The sequence below is a fragment of the Trachymyrmex cornetzi genome, unplaced genomic scaffold (genome assembly GCF_001594075.2).
Source record: "Trachymyrmex cornetzi isolate Tcor2-1 unplaced genomic scaffold, Tcor1.1 scaffold676, whole genome shotgun sequence".
Lineage (NCBI taxonomy): Eukaryota > Metazoa > Arthropoda > Insecta > Hymenoptera > Formicidae > Trachymyrmex > Trachymyrmex cornetzi.
The window spans coordinates 82501-90753 of NW_017299999.1; positions in this window are offsets into that span (position 1 = coordinate 82501).

Consider the following 8253-nt stretch of genomic DNA (forward strand, 5'->3'; position numbering starts at 1 on the left):
GATTTTTCAGTTTTACACCGTTGCCAAATCATTTCTTGAGCTAAAAATATTTATTGTTCTAAAAAATATATATTTATCTTTGAAACTTTTACACAAATAAACACTAATATTTTTCGCATTTTAACTGCATTATAATCCATATTTCTTTAAATTTTAGCTATTTATTTCTTCAAATTTTAATGTTTGAATGTTGGCTACACTCCATATTTCTTTTGTATTAAAGCATTCCCCTCGCACTGCCCGCCTCAGCCTTTTAATGTTTTACGCATCTTGTTACATGATGTAGCCTTTTTGTTACATTTGTACCAATCATCTTCAATATCCTATCATCCATCCTCTGTTTACCGGACTTGGCTGCTATATGCCACCAGAAACAGGGGTGATCCCGATTGACCACGGCTCGATTGGACACCACCAATCACAGCGACCAGTGCTTAGGAGCTTTGTAGTCTCAAGCGCTGTGAGTGTCTCGTGTCCAATTGAGCCGTGTCCAACTGGGTGCCCCCCCAGAAACAATCTGATACAATTACATATACACATAAATTATTATACTACAGCGATTGATCGAGTTAATTTGAGGTTAGTTGTAAAGCTGCAGCAAACGGTATAATTTAAGAGGCATTGAATGCCAAAATAAGGTATATATTATGTGATTATAATTTTACCTGTGATTATAATTTTAAAACGCGTCCTCTTCTCTCGTCTCAATGTGATGCAATGCCCGTGAGAATGATGTTGCCCGAACGGACACCTGCGTCTAAGACGTCGTCACGTCAAAATAACGCGCGTCAGGACCAGTCAGGACGAACGAACGAGACGAACACACTCGCGGACAAGCACCAAGCCCTGTGTATTCGAATGCACAGTCAAGTCGACAACATTTTCAAAAATATTAAAATTGAAAGTACATGGTGCTCTATTCTTGAAAAGAAACGTATACGAAAGTCTAGGGAAATACTATAGTATACGTAACATATACTGTAGCATTTCCCTAGACTTTCGTATACATGGCTTTTCAAGAATAGAGCCCCTGATCCGAAACGTGTCTACCTCGGTTGAGTGGTTCTTCGGAACTCGAGGCTGCGTTCAGAATCTTCACCTTGCGGGTGATTGCTAGGAATCTGTGTCTTCTTCTTCTTTGTTTAATGGCTCCCGCCTCCAGACAGTAATAGGAGGACGATACAGCCAGATCACGTCCAAAAAATAAAAACAATAGAATAAGGAGTATACGAGTAGTTAAGAAAGACGTAAAACAGATGATAACGGGATGACGCGCCGGAACCTTGCGACAGTGAGCCTCATGAAAAGCGGAGCAGATCTTCGCTAGGATGGGAGGGGGGAGGTAAGAGCGGGGGCAGGGCTGGGCGCTTGCGCAGGTTACAAGGAGGCGCGAAAGTTTAACGCCTAAAATTGCCTGCAACATAACTTACTAAAATTAAGAATGAGTCTGCATATGCATTCAGACGGTTTAGAGATAGCAAGAGCAAATTTAGTTAGTCTGTCGCCAGTTGAGGCGACTCGGTCGATGACACGCCTTAAAAAGCGCGCACCTTCATAAACGTCGGGACAATATGCAAAATGTCCTGTTTTGGAGAACCGCAAGGACAAGAGGGGTCGTCGACTAAATTTTTCCGATGTAAGCTATGATTTAAATTATAATGATCGGAGCGTAGGCGATTGATCATGACGATGGTTTCCCTGGAGACCTTCATGCGAAAGTACCAGGGTTTGGAGGATTTGTTAAATATTTTAGAAAAGTAAAATGAGCCTTTGATGTCTGCCTGAGATTCCAATTGGCGATAAAAATTTTTAAAGATATCCAATTTGATAACCGCGCAAAGGTCCGAGTAAGGAACTTCGAAATTTCGTTCTATACTGTGTCGAATAGCGCGTTTAGCTAGCTGGTCTGCCTTTTCGTCGCCCTCGATACCTCGATGCGAGGGGATCCATATAAATCGAATATCCGTTCCTGCAGTCTCGGCTTCTTCCAGTGCAGATTTAATAAGGGGAATAAGATAGTTATTTGTAGAATTGCGATAGCCTTTGGCGGCTTCCAGGACGCTCTTGAAGTCAGTGATGATGGAAGCTTTAGGAAGTTTAAGGTCGATAGATATAGTAATAGCGGTATAAACAGCATAGGCTTCAGCGGAGAAGACTGAGGTAAAAGGTGGAAGCTTGAGCATGAGCTCAGCATTCAACTGCGGGGAGAAGACCGCCGCACCAACATGCACACTATGATCCACCTCAGATCCATCGGTGTAAAACAACACCGAGTCCGCGGTGAGGTGCTGAAATTCATGGTTAAAGAAGGATTGGGCATCTGGAATGGGCCAGAAATTAGAGATATCAGTAGGGGGAAGAGAGAGGGAAGCGTAAGAGAGAGAAATAGAAGTGGATTGTACAGAGGAACGAAAGTTGGGTAAAGTAAAGGAGCAATCAATAGTTGAATGATAAGAAGTCCAAATACGATAAAAGATGAGATCGGCTGGGAAATGGGCGTGTAAATAGTTGGTTTTATGAGAGCCAATGGCGGTATCGCAGAGAAGGAGTAATTTATTAATAACAATGTGGCCATTGACAGAAGAAATTTTGAGAAAATAACGTGATGTAAGGAGACGGATGCGGTGAAATAGAGTGAATTCAATCGTCTCAGCGTAGATGATATTTAAAGGCGTGGAAATACGGTATCCATAACAAAGGCGGAGAGCTTGATTTTGAACAATTTGGAGTGAGCGAGAAAGACCATTATGTTTCAAGCTAAAGATATGTGCAGAGTATTCAATAGACACTCTAAGCATAGCTCTGTAGATGGTAAGTAACATGTGAGAGTGGGCTCCCCACCAGGTACCTCTAAGTGCCTGAATGATCTGAAGTATGCGCTTGCCTTTGTTGATAGTGTATGTCATATGAGCCTTGCCAGATAACTTAGGATCGAGTAGCACCCCAAGGAAGCGAACAGAAGAAGAAGGGACGATATATTGGTTTTGAAGAGAAATCGAAGAATTAGCGAGAGTTGGAGATCTTTTGTTCGAGAATATCATAAGTTGTGTTTTAGGGAGAGAGATCTCAAGGCCGCGCTCTTGCAAAAACAATTCCAATGCTTGAAGAGATGTTTGGACAGATAGGATAGCTGATCTAGTATCTTTATGAGTTGAGAAGATGACAATATCGTCAGCGAATTGAAGAAGTTCTGTATCTGGATGGAGTGCATCATTTACGTTTCTTAAGTATAAATTGAAGAGCGTGGGGCTGAGTATGGAGCCTTGAAGGGTGCCTTTATATGAAGATCTAGGCGCCGAAATAGAGCCTTGACAAACGAACTGGACCGTACGATGGGAAATAAGGTTAGAGATGAAAGATACCAGAAGAGGAGGAAATTGTAAGTTACAGAGATCATGTAAAAGGATATGCGGAAGGACGTTATCAAAAGCCGATTTAATATCTACAAATATTGCAACGGTCTCTTGTCTAGAAAGAAACCCAAGATGGACACTGGCGGTCAAAGCGGTGAGGTTGTCCTGGCATGATCGAAACTTCCTAAAGCCGAATTGATTCTCAGGGAGTAATTCAGACTGTGGGGATTCTATAAGCCAATATAGGCGGCCAAAAATCATCCTCTCCATAATCTTAAGAAGGCAAGAAGTGAGAGATAGGACAAACACCCTTATTATTAGGGATGAGGTGGATTAAAGAATGGGACCATTGAGAAGGAAAAATAGAGCAGCGGAAAAGATTGTTAAAGATATAAAGTAAAGTGGATAGAAGCTCTTTAGGGAACGCTTTTATAATACTATAATCTATCCTATCGAGGCCAGGGCTGGAGGAGGGTTTGACCGAGTGTAGAGCAGATTGGAGCTCATTAAAAGTAAAAGGAGCATCGAGCCAGGCTAAGTTACCAGAGAATGGTGAGGAGGGAACTGGGGGAGATGGGGGACAGAAAGGAGGACAGAGTCGGTTAATAGCATCTGTAATAACGGGAGAGAGATCTGCATTCTTGTTCATAGCAGAGGAGTTGGCCGGAATAAGGTGACGATTGCGAAAACGCTTAAGCATCCGCCAAATATCCGCGGTAGGAGTCTTACAATCGAGAGAACAGCAGAACTTTCTCCAACTAACACGCTTAGCCCTGCGGAGGATTTTACTGGTTTGTGAGACAACCGACCGATAGAAGAATATAATTGTCCCATGTAGGAGACTGCTTATAGGTTTTGAGGGCATTGCTGCGTCGTCTTACTGCCGTAGTGCAATCCGGTGTCCACCAAGGTGTGGGAGGGGGACCTTTCTTAGTAAAAGATGCTCGAGAGGTTTTAGTAGAAGGAGGAGGTTTAGAGGGGGAAAAACGTTCATAGCTAGCTGAGATGAGATTCATAAAAGTATTGTATTGAGAGACAGGGTCGTCAGGGTTAATGTCTCTAACAGCTTGAGAGATAGAGTTTGCGTTGTTATGTAAATAGAGTTCCATATCGTCTCGCTGGGCTTTAGAGAGTGTAACTTTATACGAAAAAACAGTAGAAGTGCGCACCAGATAATTGACCTGAACCATGATCGGGAAATGGTCACTGCCTAATAAATATGGCAAGATAAGGGTGTTACACAGAGGAGAGATACGCGGAGAGGCAATAGCTAAATCCAGAGTGGAAGAATGAGGGGGGAAAAAGAGATAAAAGTCGGAGAGGAAGGGGGGTTAAGAATCACAAGATGAGAGTCCTCGATGTATCGACCCAGCACACGCCCAGCTGGGCTGGTACGCGATCCACCCCACATCGGGTGATGTACGTTAAGATCACCAAGTAGTATAGAGTGGTCATGATTAGATAAGAAAGAGGTAATAGAAGAAATAACAGTAGGAGAGACTGGTCTATTCAGGTGTCTGTAGGCACTAATAAGAAATAGGAATTGTTAAGGGTAAGAACAATGCCTAAGGCCTCAAAAGAATCGTCGAGGATCGAAGACAGATTAATGGATGAATAAGTAATCGGATTGCGTATGAGGACCATCATGCCTCTGATGTTGGCCCAATTAGAGTCGACACGAAGGCAGTCGAACCCACGCAGTCGAAATTCCTGAGCAGCACCCACACATGTTTCCGCGAGGAATAGTATGTCGAGGGTTGAAGCCAACTTTTCGATATCGCCCTTCTTTCCCATAGCGCCGCGGCAATTCCAATATGCTATCTTGACTGAATGTAAATTAGGCATTCCTATTTAAGAAATTTTTTAGAAAAATAAGACTGTTGTGAAAATCAGGGCCGAATATTGAAACAAGGAGCTGGTTTGGAATGGCGTTGAGTATTTTTAACAAGAAAGAAATAATCCAATGGATAATTTGGGGAACTTCGTCTGAATTAGAATCCGAGGGAGGAGAAAGAGGGTGGTACAGCGGAATAGCCAGACCCCTGGGGGGGAGGTTAGGGTATCTGCCATTTGGTGCAAAAAGGAGGGAGTTGTGAACTTCGCGTTGAAAATTAGGAGAATTTGAAGCATGATGGTTCATAGGTTTCACCTTATTGAAAGGTACATCATTATATTGTGTGCGGGGTGCAGTAGAATATGAAGACGAACGTTGCAGTTGATCATTAGACCGGGAGGGAGCAGTGTTATGACCTGCCACCGAAGAATAAGAGCGATCGGGCATGCCGGTGCGGGGGTGGATATAATGTTCGTGCGGTTTATGGGATTTATGTTTGGGTTCAGAAGATAGAAGATCGTGATATTGTATGGGGGAGCGATCCATATTAGGAGATTGTGAAAGCGAAAGGAAGTCGGAAGAATGGAAGATATTGAGAGCAGGGGAAGAGAAGGGTGAGGAGGAAAATTGTCTGAGGCGGGCCTCTGAGTATGATATATTTTCCAGGGCAGCAATCGCGTAGATCTGTTTTTGTTTAATGTAAGAAGGGCACATCGTTGAGGATGGCAAGTGCTCACCCCCGCAATTGCAACAAAGTGGGGGGAGCTATAGGCGAGGGCATTCTTCTGGAATTGCATGCTTGGGGTTCCCACAGCGGGCACATCTCGCTCTGCCCTTGCAGTCCGCATTTACATGACCGTATCGTAAGCAAGAAAAACATATGAGAACCCTGGGGAAGTAGGGGGAAACCGGGAAATTAACGTGGAAAAAGGTGACCGCACGTGGAAGAAGCTGGCCGCGAAATTTAATCAAAACAGTTTTAGAAGGAGAGTTGACAGTCTCGCCTTCTTTGCGTGATTTAAAATTTAAACGCTTAGCTGATAGAATTTTGCATGGGGATGAAAAAAGATCCACGATGTCTTTTTCAGAGATGTCGAAAGGAACGTTTCTGATCACGCCCGTCCGGAGAAAGATGGAATGAATGCATGGAGGCCGGCATCTTTAATTTTGGGATGAGAAAGTGTTATATTCGCTATTGCATAATCGCTAAAGTGAATGGCAACTTTGTTTTTTCCTGCCGACTTAACCTCCAAAATCTTCCCGTTGGCAAAACGGGAGACGATACGCGCAACAGAAACAGGGTCTAAACGTGTATCATTGTTATTATCAGAGCCACATTTATAGAACGACGCACAAAGACGACAAATGGGGAACGATCCCCTTTGTCATAAATAACATTAAGATGTTCCGTAACCGAAGGGGCGTCTTTAGCATGTGAAGCTGATTCCAACGAGTGAACGTCATTGTCAAGTACCGAGCCACGGAGACATTTATTAGGGGGTGCCCCCCCTCCCTATTATCACGAGTTTTCTTCAGTAAGGATCTTGAAACTAAAGTTTGAGATTCCTCTTCGTCAAAACCAACATCCATGGCATCGTCCACAGAAGTGTCTTTATAGGACGAAAGATGAGGCTCTTCCCGATTTTCATATATGATATTTGCCGGGGAACGGGATCTCGGACGAGAGAAAGACTGGACAGACGTATTAGAATATGTAGAATTGGCAGGAGAGAGATCACGCGAAATGCGCGAGGCCCTCTCCCCCCTCTCCTTCCTTTTTTGTTTGCGTTCGCTATCACTCTCGCACGCAGACGATGCAATAGATTTAGAATCTCTGACAGATTTAACCGTATTATTGGCGTTTTTAGGTTTTAAGAATTTAACAGCCGGGAGAGCTACACTTTGTGACGGATTAGCCCGATTCTCGGCCTCATCGCCACGATTATCGCCAACACGCTCGAAGAATGAATTGAGTTCTTGAAGAGATGTAGAAAAGCGTTTGCTAATGGATGCCAAGTCGCCGCCGGGATCCGGCGAGGCAGAGGCGCGGTCCTGCATAGCAGGCATAGAGCGTTAAAAACAGGCAATAATAAGCGTACTTACGCGTAACTAAGTAAAAAAGGAGCCTCGTAAAGGCTAACAAAAAGCACAGGGGAAGCAGCCACAGGCAAAGAAAGCACGGGAAACAAGCAGAGCGCAGACGCCAAAGGACCACACTGGATGGATGCTCGCGAGCGAATGTAGGAATCTGTGTGAGTGAAATTGTAGGGATAAGATACCCCCTCTGGTATGTACATTTCTGACCGACCTAGCCAGAGCAAAATGGCGGCGCGTAAAAACAAGCACTTGATATATATACTAGCTAGTGAACTTTCTATTATATTATCTTAATTTCAGCGAAACATGTAAACATATACGTGATATGACTAATTTAATTAATCATGTTGATACATATTGTACGGAAGTAGTACACCATTCTTTATGCATTGCCGAAATTAAGATAATTTAATAGACACTTACTAATTAATACGCGTATCAAGTGTTCCTGTAAACAAGGTCAATAACTTCTAATATTAAATGTTTTGTGCAAATCTATGCAATCAAGTTAGACATTATATTAAATTAATTATAATTACGTTTAAAGATAAATATTTTGCAAACAAATTAATTTATCAAAAAATACTATACAGTTATTACACTTTAACGGGACTTCATACGCAACATGACGAAAAAACCTTTATTGCACTTTAAAGTAAATTATAATCGATCGAAGTAAAATATATTTTACTTACTTTCAGAATTCCATAATATAGTGTGATTTTTATTATTAAATTGCATTAATAAATTCTTATTTGTAGCCTGCGTTCAGCAGACTCAACAGTTTTGCAACCGTTTTGTGATTCTTCGCTGAGATAGGACTATTCCTTTAAATCTAAAAGTATAATCCAATAAGCGCAACGAAACACAAAATGGTTGCAAAACTGCTGAGTCTGCTGAACGGAGTGGCACACAGTTGGACACGAGCCACTCACAGCGCTTGAGACTACAAAGCTCCTAGGCACCTGG